Here is a 20,486-nt window from a genome sequence, read left to right as displayed (position 1 = left end):
TAATCACATCAGGGAAGAAGATATGCCCACTACACATCAGCCTTTCTCGGCAATTATCTGGTTACATAGAGGAACTGTATGATTCCAGTACCTATATAATGCACATTTGTCAAAGACTTTGTTGCTTACGGCCACACCACCCTGAACATATCCGACCTTGTCCGATCTCGGAAGCCAAGCACGGTTGGGCCTGGTTAGTACTTGGGTGGGAGACTGCTTGGGAATACCAGGTGCTGTAAGCTTTTTCTCTTTTCTCCACCACCTGCATGTCTTTTGTTGCAACGTCTGATCACCCTGTGACACATGAGGAAGGTGGTCATCTTCAGCTGCTGCTGCTTTGTTGGCAGACACGAAAAGATCTGAGAGTCTCAGTTTCAGATGCAGAGAATAATCACATCAGGGAAGAAGATGTGCCCACTACAAGTCAGCCTTTCTCGGCAATTATCTGGTTACATAGAGGAACCGTATGATTCCAGTACCTATATAATGCACATTTGTCACAGACCATGTTGCTTACGGCCACACCACCCTGAACATGCCCGACCTCGTCTGATCTCGGAAGCCAAGGAGGGTTGGGCCTGGTTAGTACTTAAATGGGAGACCGCTTGGGAATACCAGGAGCTGTAAGCTTTTTGTCTTCTCTCGACCACCTGCATGTCTTTTGTTGCAACGTCTGATCCCCCTGTGACACATGAGGAAGTTGGTCATCTTCAGCTGCTGCTGCTTTGTTGGCAGACACGAAGTGATCTGAGAGTCTCAGTTTCAGCTGCAGAGAATAATCACATCAGGGAAGAAGATGTGCCCATAACAAGTCAGCCTTTCTCATCAATTATCTGGTTACATAGAGGAATTGTATGATTCCAGTACCTATATAATGCACATTTGTCACAGAAATTGTTCCTTACGGCCACGCCACCCTGAATAAGCCCGACCTCGTCTGATCTCGGAAGCCAAGGAGGGTTGGGCCTGGTTAGTACTTTAATGGGAGACTGCTTGGGAATACCAGGTGCTGTAAGCATATTCTCTTCTCTCTACAACCTGCATGTCTTTTGTTGCAACGTCTGATCACCCTGTGACACATGAGAAAGTTGGCCATCTTCAGCTGCTGCTGCTTTGTTGGAAGACACGAAGTGATCTGAGAGTCTCAGTTTCAGCTGAAGAGAATAATCACATCAGGGAAGAAGATATGCCCACTACACATCAGCCTTTCTCGGCAATTATCTGGTTACATAGAGGAACTGTATGATTCCAGTACCTATATAATGCACATTTGTCAAAGACTTTGTTGCTTACGGCCACACCACCCTGAACATATCCGACCTTGTCCGATCTCGGAAGCCAAGCACGGTTGGGCCTGGTTAGTACTTGGATGGGAGACTGCTTTGGAATACCAGGTGCTGTAAGCTTTTTCTCTTCTCTCGACCACCTGCATGTCTTTTGTTGCAAAGTCTGATCACCCTGTGACACATGAGGAAGTTGGTCATCTTCAGCTGCTGCTGCTTTGTTGGCAGACACGAAGTGATCTGAGAGTCTCAGTTTCAGCTGCAGAGAATTATCACATCAGGGAAGAAGATGTGCCCACTACAAGTCAGCCTTTCTCTGCAATTATCTGGTTACATAAAGGAACTGTATGATTCCAGTACCTATATAATGCACATTTGTCACAGTTATGGTTACTTACGGCCACACCACCCTGAATATGCCCGACCTCATCTGATCTCGGAAGCCAAGCAGGTTTGGACCTGGTTAGTACTTTGATGGTAGACTGTCTGGGAATACCAGGTGCTGTAAGCTTTTTCTCTTCTCTCTACCACCTGCATGTCTTTTGTTGAAACGTCTGATCACCCTGTGACACATGAGGAAGTTGGTCATCTTCAGCTGCTGCTGCTTTGTTGGCAGACACAAAGTGATCTGAGAGTCTCAGTTTCAGCTGCAGAGAATAATCACATCAGGGAAGAAGATGTGCCCACTACAAGTTAGCCTTTCTCGGCAATTATCTGGTTACATAGAGGAACTGTATTATTCCAGTACCTATATAATGCACATTTGTCACAGACATTGTTGCTTACGGACACACCACCCTGAACATGCCCGACCTCGTCTGATCTTGGAAGCCAAGCAGGGTTGGGCCTTGTTAGTACTTGAATGGGAGACAGCTTGGGAATACCAGGTGCTGTAAGCTTTTTCTCTTCTCTCAACCACCTGCATGTCTTTTGTTGCAACGTCTGATCACCCTGTGACACATGAGGAAGTTGGTCATCTTCAGCTGCTGCTGCTTTGTTGGCAGACATGAAGTGATCTGAGAGTCTCAGTTTCAGTTGCAGAGAATGATCACATCAGAGAAGATGATTTACCCGCTACACATCAGCCTTTCTCGGCAATTATCTGGTTGCATAGAGGAACCGTATGATTCCAGTACCTATATAATGCACATTTGTCAGAGACATTGCTGCTTACGGCCACACCACCCGGAACATGCCTGACCTCGTCTGATCTCGGAAGCCAAGCAGGGTTGGGCCTGGTTAGTACTTGGATGGGAGACCACTTGGGAATACCAGGTGCTCTAAATTTTTTCTCTTCTCTCTACCACCTGCATGTCTTTTGTTGCAACGTCTGATCACCCTGTGACACATGAGGAAGTTGGTCATCTTCAGCTGCTGCTGCTTTGTTGGCAGACATGAAGTGATCTGAGAGTCTCAGTTTCAGTTGCAGAGAATGATCACATCAGAGAAGATGATTTACCCGCTACACATCAGCCTTTCTCGGCAATTATCTGGTTGCATAGAGGAACCGTATGATTTCAGTACCTATATAATGCACATTTGTCAGAGACATTGCTGCTTACGGCCACACCACCCGGAACATGCCTGACCTTGTCTGATCTCGGAAGCCAAGCAGGGTTGGGCCTGGTTAGTACTTGGATGGGAGACCACTTGGGAATACCAGGTGCTGTAAATTTTTTCTCTTCTCTCTACCACCTGCTTGTCTTTTGTTGCAACGTCTGATCACCCTGTGACACATGAGGAAGTTGGTCATCTTCAGCTGCTGCTGCTTTGTTGGCAGACATGAAGTGATCTGAGAGTCTCAGTTTCAGTTGCAGAGAATGATCACATCAGAGAAGATGATTTACCCGCTACACATCAGCCTTTCTCTGCAATTATCTGGTTACATAGAGGAACCGTATGATTCCAGTACCTATATAATGCACATTTGTCAGAGACATTGCTGCTTACGGCCACACCACCCGGAACATGCCTGACCTCGTCTGATCTCAGAACCCAAGCAGGTTTGGGCCTGGTTAGTACTTGGATGGGAGACCACTTGGGAATACCAGGTGCTGTAAATTTTTTCTCTTCTCTCTACCACCTGCATGTCTTTTGTTGCAATGTCTGATCGCCCTGTGACACATGAGGAAGTTGGTCATCTTCAGCTGCTGCTGCTTTGTTGGCAGACACGAAGTGATATGAGAGTCTCAGTTTCAGCTGGAGAGAATAATCACGTCAGGGAAGATGTTTCCACTACTTATCAGCCTTTCTTGGCAATTATCTGGTTGCATTGAGGAACCGTATGATTCCAGTACCTATACAGTTTATATTTGTCACAGACATTGTTGCTTACGGCCACACCACCCTGAATATGCCCGACCTCGTCTGATCTTGGAAGCCAAGCAGGGTTGGGCCTGGTTAGTACTTGGATGGGAGACCGCTTGGGAATACCAGGTGCTGTAAGCTTTTTCTCTTCTCTCAACCACCTGCATGTCTTTTGTTGCAACGTCTGATCACCCTGTGACACATGAGGAAGTTGGTCATCTTCAGCTGCTGCTGCTTTGTTGGCAGACACGAAGTGATCTTAGAGTCTCATTTTCAGCTGGAGAAAATTATCACGTCAGGGAACAAGATGTGCCCACTACATATCAGCCTTTCTCGGCAATTATCTTGTTACATAGAGGAACCATATGATTCCATTGCCTATATAATGCACATTTGTCACAGAGATTGTTGCTTACGGCCAAACCACCCTGAATATGTCTGACCTCGTCTGCTCACAGAAGCCAAGGAGGGTTGGGCCTGGTTAGTACTTGGATGAGAGACCGCTTGGGAATACCAGGTGCTGTAAGCTTTTTCTCTTCTCTCTACCACCTGCATGTCTTTTGTTGCAACGTCTGATCACCCTGTGACACATGAGGAAGTTGGTCATCTTCAGCTGCTGCTGCTTTGTTGGCAGACAGGAAGTGATCTTAGAGTCTCATTTTCAGCTGGAGAAAATTATCACGTCAGGGAACAAGATGTGCCCACTACATATCAGCCTTTTTCGGCAATTATCTTGTTACATAGAGGAACCATATGATTCCATTGCCTATATAATGCACATTTGTCACAGAGATTGTTGCTTACGGCCAAACCACCCTGAATATGTCTGACCTCGTCTGATCTCAGAAGCCAAGGAGGGTTGGGCCTGGTTAGTACTTTGATGAGAGACCGCTATGGAATACCAGGTGCTGTAAGCTTTTTCTCTTCTCTCTACCACCTGCATGTCTTTTGTTGCAACGTCTGATCGCCGTGTGACACATGAGGAAGTTGGTCATCTTCAGCTGCTGCTGCTTTGTTGGCAGACACGAAGTGATCTGAGAGTCTCAGTTTCAGCTGAAGAGAATAATCACATCAGGGAAGAAGATGTGCCCACTACAAGTTAGCCTTTCTTGGCAATTATCTGGTTGCATAGAGGAACCGTATGATTCCAGTACCTATATAATGCACATTTGTCACAGACATTGTTACTTTCGGCCACACCACCCTGAATATACCCGACCTAGTATGATCTCAGAACCCAAGCAGGGTTGGGCCTGGTTAGTACTTGAATGGGAGACCGCTTGGGAATATCAGGTGCTGTAAATTTTTTCTCTTCTCTCTACCACCTGCATGTCTTTTGTTGCAATGTCTGATCATCCTGTGACACATGAGGAAGTTGGTCATCTTCAGCTGCTGCTGCTTTGTTGGCAGACACGAAGTGATATGAGAGTCTCAGTTTCAGCTGGAGAGAATAATCACGTCAGGGAAGATGTTTCCACTACTTATCAGCCTTTCTTGGCAATTATCTGGTTGCATAGAGGAACCGTATGATTCCAGTACCTATACAGTTTATATTTGTCACAGACATTGTTGCTTACGGCCACACCACCCTGAATATGCCCGACCTCGTCTGATCTCGGAAGCCAAGGAGGGTTGGGCCTGGTTAGTACTTGGATGGTAGACATTCTGGGAATACCAGGTGCTGTAAGCTTTTTCTCTTCTCTCTACCACCTGCATGTCTTTTGTTGCAACGTCTGATCACCCTGTGACACATGAGGAAGTTGGTCATCTTCAGCTGCTGCTGCTTTGTTGGAAGACACGAAGTGATCTGAGAGTCTCAGTTTCAGCTGTAGAGAATAATCACATCAGGGAAGAAGATGTGCCCACTACAAGTTAGCCTTTCTTGGCAATTATCTGGTTGCATAGAGGAACCGTATGATTCCAGTACCTCTATAATGCACATTTGTCACAGACATTGTTACTTACGGCCACACCACCCTGAATATGCCCAACCTCGTGTGATCTCGGAAGCCAAACAGGGTTGAGCCTGCTTAGTACTTGGATGGGAGACTGCTTCGGAATACCAGGTGCTGTAAGCTTCTTCTCTTCTCTCTACCACCTGCATGTCTTTTGTTGCAACGTCTGATCACCCTGTGACACATGAGGAAGTTGGTCATCTTCAGCAGCTGCTGCTTTTTTGGCAGACACGAAGTGATCTGAGAGTCTCAGTTTCAGCTGTAGAGAATAATCACATCAGGGAAGAAGATGTGCCCACTACAAGTTAGCCTTTCTTGGCAATTATCTGGTTGCATAGAGGGACCGTATGATTCCAGTACCTATATAATGCACATTTGTCACAGACATTGTTACTTACGGCCACACCACCCTGAATATGCCCAACCTCGTGTGATCTCGGAAGCCAAACAGGGTTGAGCCTGCTTAGTACTTGGATGGGAGACTGCTTGGGAATACCAGGTGCTGTAAGCTTCTTCTCTTCTCTCTACCACCTGCATGTCTTTTGTTGCAACGTCTGATCACCCTCTGACACATGAGGAAGATGGTCATCTTCAGCTGCTGCTGCTTTGTTGGCAGACACGAAGTGATCTGAGAGTCTCAGTTTCAGCTGCAGAGAATAATCACGTCAGGGAAGAAGATGTGCCCACTACACATAAGCCTTTCTCTGCAATTATCTGGTTACATAGAGGAACCGTATGATTCCAGTACCTATATAATGCACATTTGTCACAGAGATTGTCGCTTACGGCCACACCACCCTGAATATAATATGCCCGACCTCGTCCGATCTCGGAAGCCAAGCGGGGTTGTGCCTGGTTAGTACTTGGGTGGGAGACTGCTTGGGAATACCAGGTGCTGTAAGCTTTTTCTCTTTTCTCTACCACCTGCATGTCTTTTGTTGCAACGTCTGATCACCCTGTGACACATGAGGAAGGTGGTCATCTTCAGCTGCTGCTGCTTTGTTGGCAGACACGAAGTGATCTGAGAGTCTCAGTTTCAGCTGCAGAGAATAATCACATCAGGGAAGAAGATGTGCCCACTACAAGTCAGCCTTTCTCGGCAATTATCTGGTTACATAGAGGAACCGTATGATTCCAGTACCTATATAATGCACATTTGTCACAGACCATGTTGCTTACGGCCACACCACCCTGAACATGCCCGACCTCGTCTGATCTCGGAAGCCAAGGAGGGTTGAGCCTCCTTAGTACTTGGATGGGAGACTGCTTTGGAATACCAGGTGCCGTAAGCGTTTTCTCTTCTCTCTACAACCTGCATGTCTTTTGTTGCAACGTCTGATCACCCTGTGACACATGAGGAAGTTGGTCATCTTCAGCTGCTGCTGCTTTGTTGGCTGACACAATGTGATCTGAGAGTCTCAGTTTCAGTTGCAGAGAATGATCACATCAGAGAAGATGATATGCCCGCTACACATCAGCCTTTCTCTGCAATTATCTGGGTGCATAGAGGAACTGTATGATTCCAGTACCTTTATAATGCACATTTGTCAAAGTTATGGTTAATTATGGCCAGACCACCCTGAAAATGCCTGACCACGTCTGATCTCGGAAGCCAAGCAGGTTTTTGCCTGGTTAGTACTTGGATGGTAGACTCTCTGGGAATACCAGGTGCTGTAAGCTTTTTCTCTTCTCTCTACCACCTGCATGTCTTTTGTTGCAACGTCTGATCACCCTGTGACACATGAGGAAGTTGGTTATCTTCAGCTACTGCTGCTTTGTTGGCAGACACAAAGTGATCTGAGAGTCTCAGTTTCAGCTGCAGAGAATAATCACGTCAGGGAAGAAGATGTTACCACTACACATCAGCCTTTCTCGGAAATGATCTGGTTGCATAGAGGAACCGTATGATTCCAGTACCTATATAATGCACATTTGTCAGAGACATTGTTGCTTACGGCCACACCACCCTGAACATGCCCGACCTCGTCTGATCTCAGAAGCCAAGGAGGGTTGGGCGTGGTTAGTATTTGGATGGAAGACCTCTTGGGAATACCAGGTGCTGTAAGCTTTTTCTCTTCTCTCGACCACCTGCATGTCTTTTGTTGCAACGTCTGATCACCCTGTGACACATGAGAAAGGTGGTCATTTTCAGCTGCTGCTGCTTTGTTGGCAGACACGAAGTGATCTGAGAGTCTCAGTTTCAGCTGCAGAGAATGATCACATGAGGGAAGAAGATTTGCCCACTACAAGTCTGCCTTTCTCGGCAATTATCTGGTTACATAGAGGAACCGTATGATTCCAGTACCTATATAATGCACATTTGTCACAGACATTGTTGCTTACGGCCACACCACCCTGAACATGCCCGACCTCGTCTGATCTCGGTAGCCAAGGAGGGTTGGGCCTGGTTAGTACTTAAATGGGAGACCGCTTGGGAATACCAGGAGCTGTAAGCTTTTTGTCTTCTCTCGACCACCTGCATGTCTTTTGTTGCAACGTCTGATCACCCTGTGACACATGAGGAAGTTGGTCATCTTCAGCTGCTGCTGCTGCTTTGTTGGCAGACACGAAGTGATCTGAGAGTCTCAGTTTCAGCTGAAGAGAATGATCACATCAGAGAAGATGATATGCCCACTACACATCAGCCTTTCTCGGCAATTATCTGGTTTCATAGAGGAAGTGTATGATTCCAGTACCTATATAATTCACATTTGTAACAAATATTGTTGCTTACCGCCACACCACCCTGAATAAGCCCCACCTTGTCTTATCCTGGAAGCCAAGCAGGGTTGGGGTGGGTCTGGTTCGTACTTCAATGGGAGACTGCTTGGGAATACCAGGTGCTGTAAGCTTTTTCTCTTCTCTGGACCACCTGAATGTCTTTTGTTGCAACGTCTGACCACCCTGTGACACATGAGGAAGTTGGTCATCTTCAGCTGCTGCTGCTTTGTTGGCAGACATGAAGTGATCTGAGAGTCTCAGTTTCAGTTGCAGAGAATGATCACATCAGAGAAGATGATTTACCCCCTACACATCAGCCTTTCTCGGCAATTATCTGGTTGCATAGAGGAACCGTATGATTCCAGTACCTATATAATGCACATTTGTCAGAGACATTGCTGCTTACGGCCACACCACCCGGAACATGCCTGACCTTGTCTGATCTCGGAAGCCAAGCAGGGTTGGGCCTGGTTAGTTCTTGGATGGGAGACCACTTGGGAATACCAGGTGCTGTAAGCTTCTTCTCTACTCTCTACCACCTTCATGTCTTTTGTGGCAACGTCTGATCCTCCTGTGACACATGAGGAAGTTGGTCATCTTCAGCTGCTGCTGCTTCTTTGTTGGCATACACGAAGTGATCTGAGAGTCTCAATTTCAGCTGCAGAGAATAATCACATCAGGGAAGAAGATGTGCCCACTACAAGTCAGCCTTTCTCGGCAATTATCTGGTTACATAGAGGAAGTGTATGATTCCAGTACCTATATAATGCACATTTGTCACAGATATTGTTGCTTACGGCCACACCACCCTGAATAAGCCCGACCTCGTCTGATCTTGGAAGTCAAGCAGGTTTGGGCCTGGTTAGTACTTGGATGGGAGACTGCTTGGGAATACCAGGTGCTGTAAGCTTTTTCCCTTCTCTCTACCACCTGCATGTCTTTTGTTGCAACGTCTGATCACCCTGTGACACATGAGGAAGTTGGTCATCTTCAGCTGCTGCTGCTTTGTTGGCAGACACAAAGTGATCTGAGAGTCTCATTTTCAGCTGGAAAGAATTATCACGTCAGGGAAGAAGATGTGCCCACTACATATCAGCCTTTCTCGGCAATTATCTGGTTACATAGAGGAAGTGTATGATTCCATTGCCTATATAATGCACATTTGTCACGGAGATTGTTACTTACGGCCAAACCACCCTGAATATGTCTGACCTCGACTGATCTCGGAAGCCAAGGAGGGCTGGGCCTGGTTAGTACTTGAATGGGAGACCCCTTGGGAATGCCAGGTGCTGTAAGCTTTTTCTCTTCTCTCTACCACCTGCATGTATTTTGTTGCAAGGTCTGATCGCCCTGTGACACATGAGGAAGTTGGTCATCTTCAGCTGCTGCTGCTTTGTTGGCAGACACGAAGTGATCTGAGAGTCTCATTTTCAGCTGGAGAGAATAATCACGTCAGGGAAGAAGATGTGCCCACTATTTATCAGCCTTTCTCTGCAATTATCTGGTTATATAGAGGAAACGTATGATTCCAGTACCTATACAATTTACATTTGTCACAGACATTGTTGCTTACGGCCACACCACCCTGAATATGTCTGACCTTGTCTGATCTCGGAAGCCAAGGAGGGCTGGGCCTGCTTAGTACTTTGATGGGAGACCGCTTGCGAATACCAGGTGCTGTAAGCTTTTTCTCTTCTCTCTACCACCTGCATGTCTTTTGTTGCAACGTCTGATCACCCTGTGACACATGAGGAAGTTGGTTATCTTCAGCTACTGCTGCTTTGTTGGCAGACACAAAGTGATCTGAGAGTCTCAGTTTCAGCTGCAGAGAATAATCACGTCAGGGAAGAAGATGTTACCACTACACATCAGCCTTTCTCGGAAATGATCTGGTTGCATAGAGGAACCGTATGATTCCAGTACCTATATAATGCACATTTGTCAGAGACATTGTTGCTTACGGCCACACCACCCTGAACATGCCCGACCTCGTCTGATCTCGGAAGCCAAGGAGGGTTGGGCGTGGTTAGTATTTGGATGGAAGACCTCTTGGGAATACCAGGTGCTGTAAGCTTTTTCTCTTCTCTCGACCACCTGCATGTCTTTTGTTGCAACGTCTGATCACCCTGTGACACATGAGAAAGGTGGTCATTTTCAGCTGCTGCTGCTTTGTTGGCAGACACGAAGTGATCTGAGAGTCTCAGTTTCAGCTGCAGAGAATGATCACATGAGGGAAGAAGATTTGCCCACTACAAGTCTGCCTTTCTCGGCAATTATCTGGTTACATAGAGGAACCGTATGATTCCAGTACCTATATAATGCACATTTGTCACAGACATTGTTGCTTACGGCCACACCACCCTGAACATGCCCGACCTCGTCTGATCTCGGTAGCCAAGGAGGGTTGGGCCTGGTTAGTACTTAAATGGGAGACCGCTTGGGAATACCAGGAGCTGTAAGCTTTTTGTCTTCTCTCGACCACCTGCATGTCTTTTGTTGCAACGTCTGATCACCCTGTGACACATGAGGAAGTTGGTCATCTTCAGCTGCTGCTGCTGCTTTGTTGGCAGACACGAAGTGATCTGAGAGTCTCAGTTTCAGCTGAAGAGAATGATCACATCAGAGAAGATGATATGCCCACTACACATCAGCCTTTCTCGGCAATTATCTGGTTTCATAGAGGAAGTGTATGATTCCAGTACCTATATAATTCACATTTGTAACAAATATTGTTGCTTACCGCCACACCACCCTGAATAAGCCCCACCTTGTCTTATCCTGGAAGCCAAGCAGGGTTGGGTTGGGTCTGGTTCGTACTTCAATGGGAGACTGCTTGGGAATACCAGGTGCTGTAAGCTTTTTCTCTTCTCTGGACCACCTGAATGTCTTTTGTTGCAACGTCTGATCACCCTGTGACACATGAGGAAGTTGGTCATCTTCAGCTGCTGCTGCTTTGTTGGCAGACATGAAGTGATCTGAGAGTCTCAGTTTCAGTTGCAGAGAATGATCACATCAGAGAAGATGATTTACCCCCTACACATCAGCCTTTCTCGGCAATTATCTGGTTGCATAGAGGAACCGTATGATTCCAGTACCTATATAATGCACATTTGTCAGAGACATTGCTGCTTACGGCCACACCACCTGGAACATGCCTGACCTTGTCTGATCTCGGAAGCCAAGCAGGGTTGGGCCTGGTTAGTTCTTGGATGGGAGACCACTTGGGAATACCAGGTGCTGTAAGCTTCTTCTCTACTCTCTACCACCTTCATGTCTTTTGTGGCAACGTCTGATCACCCTGTGACACATGAGGAAGTTGGTCATCTTCAGCTGCTGCTGCTTTGTTGGCAGACACGAAGTGATCTGAGAGTCTCAGTTTCAGCTGAAGAGAATGATCACATCAGAGAAGATGATATGCCCACTACACATCAGCCTTTCTCGGCAATTATCTGGTTTCATAGAGGAAGTGTATGATTCCAGTACCTATATAATTCACATTTGTAACAAATATTGTTGCTTACCGCCACACCACCCTGAATAAGCCCCACCTTGTCTTATCCTGGAAGCCAAGCAGGGTTGGGTCTGGTTTGTACTTCAATGGGAGACTGCTTGGGAATACCAGGTGCTGTAAGCTTTTTCTCTTCTCTCTACCACCTGCATGTCTTTTGTTGCAACATCTGATCACCCTGTGACACATGAGGAAGTTTGTCATCTTCAGCTTCTGCTACTTTGTTGGCAGACACGAAGTGATCTGAGAGTCTCAGTTTCAACTGAAGAGAATAATCACGTCAGGGAAGAAGATGTGCCCACTACACATAAGCCTTTCTCTGCAATTATCTGGTTACATAGAGGAACCGTATGATTCCAGTACCTATATAATGCACATTTGTCACAGACATTGTCGCTTACGGCCACACCACCCTGAACATGCCTGACCTCGTCTGATCTCGGAAGCCAAGCACGGTTGGCCTGGTTAGTACTTGGGTGGGAGACTGCTTGGGAATACCAGGTGCTGTAAGCTTTTTCTCTTCTCTGGACCACCTGAATGTCTTTTGTTGCAACGTCTGATCACCCTGTGACACATGAGGAAGTTGGTCATCTTCAGCTTCTGCTGCTTTGTTGGCAGACACGAAGTGATCTGAGAGTCTCAGTTTCAGCTGCAGAGAATAATCACGTCAGGGAAGAAGATGTGCCCACTACACATAAGCCTTTCTCTGCAATTATCTGGTTACATAGAGGAACCGTATGATTCCAGTACCTATATAATGCACATTTGTCACAGAGATTGTCGCTTACGGCCACACCACCCTGAATATAATATGCCCGACCTCGTCCGATCTCGGAAGCCAAGCGGGGTTGTGCCTGGTTAGTACTTGGGTGGGAGACTGCTTGGGAATACCAGGTGCTGTAAGCTTTTTCTCTTTTCTCCACCACCTGCATGTCTTTTGTTGCAACGTCTGATCACCCTGTGACACATGAGGAAGGTGGTCATCTTCAGCTGCTGCTGCTTTGTTGGCAGACACGAAAAGATCTGAGAGTCTCAGTTTCAGCTGCAGAGAATAATCACATCAGGGAAGAAGATGTGCCCACTACAAGTCAGCCTTTCTCGGCAATTATCTGGTTACATAGAGGAACCGTATGATTCCAGTACCTATATAATGCACATTTGTCACAGACCATGTTGCTTACGGCCACACCACCCTGAACATGCCCGACCTCGTCTGATCTCGGAAGCCAAGGAGGGTTGGGCCTGGTTAGTACTTAAATGGGAGACCGCTTGGGAATACCAGGAGCTGTAAGCTTTTTGTCTTCTCTCGACCACCTGCATGTCTTTTGTTGCAACGTCTGATCCCCCTGTGACACATGAGGAAGTTGGTCATCTTCAGCTGCTGCTGCTTTGTTGGCAGACACGAAGTGATCTGAGAGTCTCAGTTTCAGCTGCAGAGAATAATCACATCAGGGAAGAAGATGTGCCCATAACAAGTCAGCCTTTCTCATCAATTATCTGGTTACATAGAGGAATTGTATGATTCCAGTACCTATATAATGCACATTTGTCACAGAAATTGTTCCTTACGGCCACGCCACCCTGAATAAGCCCGACCTCGTCTGATCTCGGAAGCCAAGGAGGGTTGGGCCTGGTTAGTACTTTAATGGGAGACTGCTTGGGAATACCAGGTGCTGTAAGCATATTCTCTTCTCTCTACAACCTGCATGTCTTTTGTTGCAACGTCTGATCACCCTGTGACACATGAGAAAGTTGGCCATCTTCAGCTGCTGCTGCTTTGTTGGAAGACACGAAGTGATCTGAGAGTCTCAGTTTCAGCTGAAGAGAATAATCACATCAGGGAAGAAGATATGCCCACTACACATCAGCCTTTCTCGGCAATTATCTGGTTACATAGAGGAACTGTATGATTCCAGTACCTATATAATGCACATTTGTCAAAGACTTTGTTGCTTACGGCCACACCACCCTGAACATATCCGACCTTGTCCGATCTCAGAAGCCAAGCACGGTTGGGCCTGGTTAGTACTTGGATGGGAGACTGCTTTGGAATACCAGGTGCTGTAAGCTTTTTCTCTTCTCTCGACCACCTGCATGTCTTTTGTTGCAAAGTCTGATCACCCTGTGACACATGAGGAAGTTGGTCATCTTCAGCTGCTGCTGCTTTGTTGGCAGACACGAAGTGATCTGAGAGTCTCAGTTTCAGCTGCAGAGAATTATCACATCAGGGAAGAAGATGTGCCCACTACAAGTCAGCCTTTCTCTGCAATTATCTGGTTACATAAAGGAACTGTATGATTCCAGTACCTATATAATGCACATTTGTCACAGTTATGGTTACTTACGGCCACACCACCCTGAATATGCCCGACCTCATCTGATCTCGGAAGCCAAGCAGGTTTGGACCTGGTTAGTACTTTGATGGTAGACTGTCTGGGAATACCAGGTGCTGTAAGCTTTTTCTCTTCTCTCTACCACCTGCATGTCTTTTGTTGAAACGTCTGATCACCCTGTGACACATGAGGAAGTTGGTCATCTTCAGCTGCTGCTGCTTTGTTGGCAGACACAAAGTGATCTGAGAGTCTCAGTTTCAGCTGCAGAGAATAATCACATCAGGGAAGAAGATGTGCCCACTACAAGTTAGCCTTTCTCGGCAATTATCTGGTTACATAGAGGAACTGTATTATTCCAGTACCTATATAATGCACATTTGTCACAGACATTGTTGCTTACGGACACACCACCCTGAACATGCCCGACCTCGTCTGATCTTGGAAGCCAAGCAGGGTTGGGCCTTGTTAGTACTTGAATGGGAGACAGCTTGGGAATACCAGGTGCTGTAAGCTTTTTCTCTTCTCTCAACCACCTGCATGTCTTTTGTTGCAACGTCTGATCACCCTGTGACACATGAGGAAGTTGGTCATCTTCAGCTGCTGCTGCTTTGTTGGCAGACATGAAGTGATCTGAGAGTCTCAGTTTCAGTTGCAGAGAATGATCACATCAGAGAAGATGATTTACCCGCTACACATCAGCCTTTCTCGGCAATTATCTGGTTGCATAGAGGAACCGTATGATTCCAGTACCTATATAATGCACATTTGTCAGAGACATTGCTGCTTACGGCCACACCACCCGGAACATGCCTGACCTCGTCTGATCTCGGAAGCCAAGCAGGGTTGGGCCTGGTTAGTACTTGGATGGGAGACCACTTGGGAATACCAGGTGCTCTAAATTTTTTCTCTTCTCTCTACCACCTGCATGTCTTTTGTTGCAACGTCTGATCACCCTGTGACACATGAGGAAGTTGGTCATCTTCAGCTGCTGCTGCTTTGTTGGCAGACATGAAGTGATCTGAGAGTCTCAGTTTCAGTTGCAGAGAATGATCACATCAGAGAAGATGATTTACCCGCTACACATCAGCCTTTCTCGGCAATTATCTGGTTGCATAGAGGAACCGTATGATTTCAGTACCTATATAATGCACATTTGTCAGAGACATTGCTGCTTACGGCCACACCACCCGGAACATGCCTGACCTCGTCTGATCTCGGAAGCCAAGCAGGGTTGGGCCTGGTTAGTACTTGGATGGGAGACCACTTGGGAATACCAGGTGCTGTAAATTTTTTCTCTTCTCTCTACCACCTGCTTGTCTTTTGTTGCAACGTCTGATCACCCTGTGACACATGAGGAAGTTGGTCATCTTCAGCTGCTGCTGCTTTGTTGGCAGACATGAAGAGATCTGAGAGTCTCAGTTTCAGTTGCAGAGAATGATCACATCAGAGAAGATGATTTACCCGCTACACATCAGCCTTTCTCGGCAATTATCTGGTTACATAGAGGAACCGTATGATTCCAGTACCTATATAATGCACATTTGTCAGAGACATTGCTGCTTACGGCCACACCACCCGGAACATGCCTGACCTCGTCTGATCTCAGAACCCAAGCAGGTTTGGGCCTGGTTAGTACTTGGATGGGAGACCACTTGGGAATACCAGGTGCTGTAAATTTTTTCTCTTCTCTCTACCACCTGCATGTCTTTTGTTGCAATGTCTGATCGCCCTGTGACACATGAGGAAGTTGGTCATCTTCAGCTGCTGCTGCTTTGTTGGCAGACACGAAGTGATATGAGAGTCTCAGTTTCAGCTGGAGAGAATAATCACGTCAGGGAAGATGTTTCCACTACTTATCAGCCTTTCTTGGCAATTATCTGGTTGCATTGAGGAACCGTATGATTCCAGTACCTATACAGTTTATATTTGTCACAGACATTGTTGCTTACGGCCACACCACCCTGAATATGCCCGACCTCGTCTGATCTTGGAAGCCAAGCAGGGTTGGGCCTGGTTAGTACTTGGATGGGAGACCGCTTGGGAATACCAGGTGCTGTAAGCTTTTTCTCTTCTCTCAACCACCTGCATGTCTTTTGTTGCAACGTCTGATCACCCTGTGACACATGAGGAAGTTGGTCATCTTCAGCTGCTGCTGCTTTGTTGGCAGACACGAAGTGATCTTAGAGTCTCATTTTCAGCTGGAGAAAATTATCACGTCAGGGAACAAGATGTGCCCACTACATATCAGCCTTTCTCGGCAATTATCTTGTTACATAGAGGAACCATATGATTCCATTGCCTATATAATGCACATTTGTCACAGAGATTGTTGCTTACGGCCAAACCACCCTGAATATGTCTGACCTCGTCTGCTCACAGAAGCCAAGGAGGGTTGGGCCTGGTTAGTACTTGGATGAGAGACCGCTTGGGAATACCAGGTGCTGTAAGCTTTTTCTCTTCTCTCTACCACCTGCATGTCTTTTGTTGCAACGTCTGATCACCCTGTGACACATGAGGAAGTTGGTCATCTTCAGCTGCTGCTGCTTTGTTGGCAGACAGGAAGTGATCTTAGAGTCTCATTTTCAGCTGGAGAAAATTATCACGTCAGGGAACAAGATGTGCCCACTACATATCAGCCTTTTTCGGCAATTATCTTGTTACATAGAGGAACCATATGATTCCATTGCCTATATAATGCACATTTGTCACAGAGATTGTTGCTTACGGCCAAACCACCCTGAATATGTCTGACCTCGTCTGATCTCAGAAGCCAAGGAGGGTTGGGCCTGGTTAGTACTTTGATGAGAGACCGCTATGGAATACCAGGTGCTGTAAGCTTTTTCTCTTCTCTCTACCACCTGCATGTCTTTTGTTGCAACGTCTGATCGCCGTGTGACACATGAGGAAGTTGGTCATCTTCAGCTGCTGCTGCTTTGTTGGCAGACACGAAGTGATCTGAGAGTCTCAGTTTCAGCTGAAGAGAATAATCACATCAGGGAAGAAGATGTGCCCACTACAAGTTAGCCTTTCTTGGCAATTATCTGGTTGCATAGAGGAACCGTATGATTCCAGTACCTATATAATGCACATTTGTCAGAGACATTGTTACTTTCGGCCACACCACCCTGAATATACCCGACCTAGTATGATCTCAGAACCCAAGCAGGGTTGGGCCTGGTTAGTACTTGAATGGGAGACCGCTTGGGAATATCAGGTGCTGTAAATTTTTTCTCTTCTCTCTACCACCTGCATGTCTTTTGTTGCAATGTCTGATCATCCTGTGACACATGAGGAAGTTGGTCATCTTCAGCTGCTGCTGCTTTGTTGGCAGACACGAAGTGATCTGAGAGTCTCAGTTTCAGCTGCAGAGAATAATCACATCAGGGAAGAAGATGTGCCCACTACAAGTTAGCCTTTCTTGGCAATTATCTGGTTGCATAGAGGAACCGTATGATTCCAGTACCTATATAATGCACATTTGTCACAGACATTGTTACTTACGGCCACACCACCCTGAATATGCCCGACCTCGTCTGATCTCAGAACCCAAGCAGGGTTGGGCCTTGTTAGTACTTGAATGGGAGACTGCTTGGGAATACCAGGTGCTGTAAATTTTTTCTCTTCTCTCTTCCACCTGCATGTCTTTTGTTGCAATGTCTGATCGCCCTGTGACACATGAGGAAGTTGGTCATCTTCAGCTGCTGCTGCTTTGTTGGCAGACACGAAGTGATATGAGAGTCTCAGTTTCAGCTGGAGAGAATAATCACGTCAGGGAAGATGTTTCCACTACTTATCAGCCTTTCTTGGCAATTATCTGGTTGCATAGAGGAACCGTATGATTCCAGTACCTATACAGTTTATATTTGTCACAGACATTGTTGCTTACGGCCACACCACCCTGAATATGCCCGACCTCGTCTGATCTTGGAAGCCAAGGAGGGTTGGGCCTGGTTAGTACTTGGATGGTAGACATTCTGGGAATACCAGGTGCTGTAAGCTTTTTCTCTTCTCTCTACCACCTGCATGTCTTTTGTTGCAACGTCTGATCACCCTGTGACACATGAGGAAGTTGGTCATCTTCAGCTGCTGCTGCTTTGTTGGAAGACACGAAGTGATCTGAGAGTCTCAGTTTCAGCTGTAGAGAATAATCACATCAGGGAAGAAGATGTGCCCACTACAAGTTAGCCTTTCTTGGCAATTATCTGGTTGCATAGAGGAACCGTATGATTCCAGTACCTCTATAATGCACATTTGTCACAGACATTGTTACTTACGGCCACACCACCCTGAATATGCCCAACCTCGTGTGATCTCGGAAGCCAAACAGGGTTGAGCCTGCTTAGTACTTGGATGGGAGACTGCTTCGGAATACCAGGTGCTGTAAGCTTCTTCTCTTCTCTCTACCACCTGCATGTCTTTTGTTGCAACGTCTGATCACCCTGTGACACATGAGGAAGTTGGTCATCTTCAGCAGCTGCTGCTTTTTTGGCAGACACGAAGTGATCTGAGAGTCTCAGTTTCAGCTGTAGAGAATAATCACATCAGGGAAGAAGATGTGCCCACTACAAGTTAGCCTTTCTTGGCAATTATCTGGTTGCATAGAGGGACCGTATGATTCCAGTACCTATATAATGCACATTTGTCACAGACATTGTTACTTACGGCCACACCACCCTGAATATGCCCAACCTCGTGTGATCTCGGAAGCCAAACAGGGTTGAGCCTGCTTAGTACTTGGATGGGAGACTGCTTGGGAATACCAGGTGCTGTAAGCTTCTTCTCTTCTCTCTACCACCTGCATGTCTTTTGTTGCAACGTCTGATCACCCTGTGACACATGAGGAAGATGGTCATCTTCAGCTGCTGCTGCTTTGTTGGCAGACACGAAGTGATCTGAGAGTCTCAGTTTCAGCTGCAGAGAATAATCACGTCAGGGAAGAAGATGTGCCCACTACACATAAGCCTTTCTCTGCAATTATCTGGTTACATAGAGGAACCGTATGATTCCAGTACCTATATAATGCACATTTGTCACAGAGATTGTCGCTTACGGCCACACCACCCTGAATATAATATGCCCGACCTCGTCCGATCTCGGAAGCCAAGCGGGGTTGTGCCTGGTTAGTACTTGGGTGGGAGACTGCTTGGGAATACCAGGTGCTGTAAGCTTTTTCTCTTTTCTCTACCACCTGCATGTCTTTTGTTGCAACGTCTGATCACCCTGTGACACATGAGGAAGGTGGTCATCTTCAGCTGCTGCTGCTTTGTTGGCAGACACGAAGTGATCTGAGAGTCTCAGTTTCAGCTGCAGAGAATAATCACATCAGGGAAGAAGATGTGCCCACTACAAGTCAGCCTTTCTCGGCAATTATCTGGTTACATAGAGGAACCGTATGATTCCAGTACCTATATAATGCACATTTGTCACAGACCATGTTGCTTACGGCCACACCACCCTGAACATGCCCGACCTCGTCTGATCTCGGAAGCCAAGGAGGGTTGAGCCTCCTTAGTACTTGGATGGGAGACTGCTTTGGAATACCAGGTGCCGTAAGCGTTTTCTCTTCTCTCTACAACCTGCATGTCTTTTGTTGCAACGTCTGATCACCCTGTGACACATGAGGAAGTTGGTCATCTTCAGCTGCTGCTGCTTTGTTGGCTGACACAATGTGATCTGAGAGTCTCAGTTTCAGTTGCAGAGAATGATCACATCAGAGAAGATGATATGCCCGCTACACATCAGCCTTTCTCTGCAATTATCTGGGTGCATAGAGGAACTGTATGATTCCAGTACCTTTATAATGCACATTTGTCAAAGTTATGGTTAATTATGGCCACACCACCCTGAAAATGCCTGACCACGTCTGATCTCGGAAGCCAAGCAGGTTTTGGCCTGGTTAGTACTTGGATGGTAGACTCTCTGGGAATACCAGGTGCTGTAAGCTTTTTCTCTTCTCTCTACCACCTGCATGTCTTTTGTTGCAACGTCTGATCACCCTGTGACACATGAGGAAGTTGGTTATCTTCAGCTACTGCTGCTTTGTTGGCAGACACAAAGTGATCTGAGAGTCTCAGTTTCAGCTGCAGAGAATAATCACGTCAGGGAAGAAGATGTTACCACTACACATCAGCCTTTCTCGGAAATGATCTGGTTGCATAGAGGAACCGTATGATTCCAGTACCTATATAATGCACATTTGTCAGAGACATTGTTGCTTACGGCCACACCACCCTGAACATCCCCGACCTCGTCTGATCTCAGAAGCCAAGGAGGGTTGGGCGTGGTTAGTATTTGGATGGAAGACCTCTTGGGAATACCAGGTGCTGTAAGCTTTTTCTCTTCTCTCGACCACCTGCATGTCTTTTGTTGCAACGTCTGA

At 46.6% G+C, this 20,486-nt stretch overlaps 2 non-coding genes and 47 pseudogenes across 2 annotated transcripts; all 49 read left to right on the top strand.

The window, feature by feature from the left end:
* Positions 1–123: 123 nt before the first annotated feature.
* On the top strand, positions 124–242 carry LOC140303707 (5S ribosomal RNA; annotated as a pseudogene).
* A 269-nt stretch (positions 243–511) lies between these two features.
* Positions 512–630, top strand: LOC140300660 (5S ribosomal RNA; annotated as a pseudogene).
* A 269-nt stretch (positions 631–899) lies between these two features.
* Positions 900–1,018, top strand: LOC140290988 (5S ribosomal RNA; annotated as a pseudogene).
* Positions 1,019–1,287: 269 nt separating this feature from the next.
* On the top strand, positions 1,288–1,406 carry LOC140318628 (5S ribosomal RNA; annotated as a pseudogene).
* Positions 1,407–1,675: 269 nt separating this feature from the next.
* LOC140271700 (5S ribosomal RNA) lies at positions 1,676–1,794 on the top strand (annotated as a pseudogene).
* Positions 1,795–2,063: 269 nt separating this feature from the next.
* LOC140292808 (5S ribosomal RNA) lies at positions 2,064–2,182 on the top strand (annotated as a pseudogene).
* A 269-nt stretch (positions 2,183–2,451) lies between these two features.
* On the top strand, positions 2,452–2,570 carry LOC140284959 (5S ribosomal RNA; annotated as a pseudogene).
* Positions 2,571–2,839: 269 nt separating this feature from the next.
* Positions 2,840–2,958, top strand: LOC140270422 (5S ribosomal RNA; annotated as a pseudogene).
* A 269-nt stretch (positions 2,959–3,227) lies between these two features.
* LOC140284669 (5S ribosomal RNA) lies at positions 3,228–3,346 on the top strand (annotated as a pseudogene).
* Positions 3,347–3,612: 266 nt separating this feature from the next.
* LOC140273828 (5S ribosomal RNA) lies at positions 3,613–3,731 on the top strand. The gene has a single exon (XR_011908064.1). It is a non-coding gene; the product is annotated as a 5S ribosomal RNA (ribosomal RNA).
* A 269-nt stretch (positions 3,732–4,000) lies between these two features.
* Positions 4,001–4,119, top strand: LOC140291902 (5S ribosomal RNA; annotated as a pseudogene).
* Positions 4,120–4,388: 269 nt separating this feature from the next.
* On the top strand, positions 4,389–4,507 carry LOC140291179 (5S ribosomal RNA; annotated as a pseudogene).
* Positions 4,508–4,776: 269 nt separating this feature from the next.
* LOC140293706 (5S ribosomal RNA) lies at positions 4,777–4,895 on the top strand (annotated as a pseudogene).
* Positions 4,896–5,161: 266 nt separating this feature from the next.
* Positions 5,162–5,280, top strand: LOC140315772 (5S ribosomal RNA; annotated as a pseudogene).
* A 269-nt stretch (positions 5,281–5,549) lies between these two features.
* On the top strand, positions 5,550–5,668 carry LOC140296299 (5S ribosomal RNA; annotated as a pseudogene).
* A 269-nt stretch (positions 5,669–5,937) lies between these two features.
* Positions 5,938–6,056, top strand: LOC140294537 (5S ribosomal RNA; annotated as a pseudogene).
* Positions 6,057–6,325: 269 nt separating this feature from the next.
* LOC140270898 (5S ribosomal RNA) lies at positions 6,326–6,449 on the top strand (annotated as a pseudogene).
* Positions 6,450–6,718: 269 nt separating this feature from the next.
* Positions 6,719–6,837, top strand: LOC140296318 (5S ribosomal RNA; annotated as a pseudogene).
* A 657-nt stretch (positions 6,838–7,494) lies between these two features.
* Positions 7,495–7,613, top strand: LOC140291343 (5S ribosomal RNA; annotated as a pseudogene).
* A 269-nt stretch (positions 7,614–7,882) lies between these two features.
* LOC140305978 (5S ribosomal RNA) lies at positions 7,883–8,001 on the top strand (annotated as a pseudogene).
* A 665-nt stretch (positions 8,002–8,666) lies between these two features.
* On the top strand, positions 8,667–8,785 carry LOC140317837 (5S ribosomal RNA; annotated as a pseudogene).
* Positions 8,786–9,057: 272 nt separating this feature from the next.
* Positions 9,058–9,176, top strand: LOC140298026 (5S ribosomal RNA; annotated as a pseudogene).
* Positions 9,177–9,445: 269 nt separating this feature from the next.
* On the top strand, positions 9,446–9,564 carry LOC140292770 (5S ribosomal RNA; annotated as a pseudogene).
* A 269-nt stretch (positions 9,565–9,833) lies between these two features.
* Positions 9,834–9,952, top strand: LOC140293669 (5S ribosomal RNA; annotated as a pseudogene).
* Positions 9,953–10,221: 269 nt separating this feature from the next.
* On the top strand, positions 10,222–10,340 carry LOC140276519 (5S ribosomal RNA; annotated as a pseudogene).
* Positions 10,341–10,609: 269 nt separating this feature from the next.
* Positions 10,610–10,728, top strand: LOC140305971 (5S ribosomal RNA; annotated as a pseudogene).
* A 665-nt stretch (positions 10,729–11,393) lies between these two features.
* LOC140278268 (5S ribosomal RNA) lies at positions 11,394–11,512 on the top strand (annotated as a pseudogene).
* A 657-nt stretch (positions 11,513–12,169) lies between these two features.
* Positions 12,170–12,287, top strand: LOC140289561 (5S ribosomal RNA; annotated as a pseudogene).
* Positions 12,288–12,556: 269 nt separating this feature from the next.
* LOC140270892 (5S ribosomal RNA) lies at positions 12,557–12,680 on the top strand (annotated as a pseudogene).
* Positions 12,681–12,949: 269 nt separating this feature from the next.
* On the top strand, positions 12,950–13,068 carry LOC140300659 (5S ribosomal RNA; annotated as a pseudogene).
* A 269-nt stretch (positions 13,069–13,337) lies between these two features.
* LOC140290986 (5S ribosomal RNA) lies at positions 13,338–13,456 on the top strand (annotated as a pseudogene).
* Positions 13,457–13,725: 269 nt separating this feature from the next.
* LOC140290218 (5S ribosomal RNA) lies at positions 13,726–13,844 on the top strand (annotated as a pseudogene).
* Positions 13,845–14,113: 269 nt separating this feature from the next.
* LOC140271694 (5S ribosomal RNA) lies at positions 14,114–14,232 on the top strand (annotated as a pseudogene).
* Positions 14,233–14,501: 269 nt separating this feature from the next.
* Positions 14,502–14,620, top strand: LOC140292806 (5S ribosomal RNA; annotated as a pseudogene).
* Positions 14,621–14,889: 269 nt separating this feature from the next.
* On the top strand, positions 14,890–15,008 carry LOC140284953 (5S ribosomal RNA; annotated as a pseudogene).
* A 269-nt stretch (positions 15,009–15,277) lies between these two features.
* On the top strand, positions 15,278–15,396 carry LOC140300916 (5S ribosomal RNA; annotated as a pseudogene).
* A 269-nt stretch (positions 15,397–15,665) lies between these two features.
* LOC140284668 (5S ribosomal RNA) lies at positions 15,666–15,784 on the top strand (annotated as a pseudogene).
* A 266-nt stretch (positions 15,785–16,050) lies between these two features.
* Positions 16,051–16,169, top strand: LOC140273759 (5S ribosomal RNA). The gene has a single exon (XR_011908056.1). It is a non-coding gene; the product is annotated as a 5S ribosomal RNA (ribosomal RNA).
* A 269-nt stretch (positions 16,170–16,438) lies between these two features.
* LOC140291901 (5S ribosomal RNA) lies at positions 16,439–16,557 on the top strand (annotated as a pseudogene).
* A 269-nt stretch (positions 16,558–16,826) lies between these two features.
* On the top strand, positions 16,827–16,945 carry LOC140291177 (5S ribosomal RNA; annotated as a pseudogene).
* Positions 16,946–17,214: 269 nt separating this feature from the next.
* On the top strand, positions 17,215–17,333 carry LOC140293705 (5S ribosomal RNA; annotated as a pseudogene).
* Positions 17,334–17,602: 269 nt separating this feature from the next.
* Positions 17,603–17,721, top strand: LOC140292412 (5S ribosomal RNA; annotated as a pseudogene).
* A 266-nt stretch (positions 17,722–17,987) lies between these two features.
* Positions 17,988–18,106, top strand: LOC140286751 (5S ribosomal RNA; annotated as a pseudogene).
* Positions 18,107–18,375: 269 nt separating this feature from the next.
* LOC140296298 (5S ribosomal RNA) lies at positions 18,376–18,494 on the top strand (annotated as a pseudogene).
* A 269-nt stretch (positions 18,495–18,763) lies between these two features.
* Positions 18,764–18,882, top strand: LOC140294536 (5S ribosomal RNA; annotated as a pseudogene).
* Positions 18,883–19,151: 269 nt separating this feature from the next.
* Positions 19,152–19,275, top strand: LOC140270880 (5S ribosomal RNA; annotated as a pseudogene).
* A 269-nt stretch (positions 19,276–19,544) lies between these two features.
* LOC140296316 (5S ribosomal RNA) lies at positions 19,545–19,663 on the top strand (annotated as a pseudogene).
* A 269-nt stretch (positions 19,664–19,932) lies between these two features.
* LOC140296117 (5S ribosomal RNA) lies at positions 19,933–20,051 on the top strand (annotated as a pseudogene).
* A 269-nt stretch (positions 20,052–20,320) lies between these two features.
* On the top strand, positions 20,321–20,439 carry LOC140292667 (5S ribosomal RNA; annotated as a pseudogene).
* The last annotated feature ends 47 nt before the right edge of the window (positions 20,440–20,486 follow it).

The sequence above is a fragment of the Leuresthes tenuis genome, unplaced genomic scaffold (assembly GCF_036924035.1).
Source record: "Leuresthes tenuis unplaced genomic scaffold, fLeuTen1.0.hap1 SCAF_1, whole genome shotgun sequence".
Lineage (NCBI taxonomy): Eukaryota > Metazoa > Chordata > Actinopteri > Atheriniformes > Atherinopsidae > Leuresthes > Leuresthes tenuis.
The sequence above is the reverse complement of the archived record's forward strand: the minus strand, read 5'-3'. Positions and strand labels throughout refer to the sequence as shown.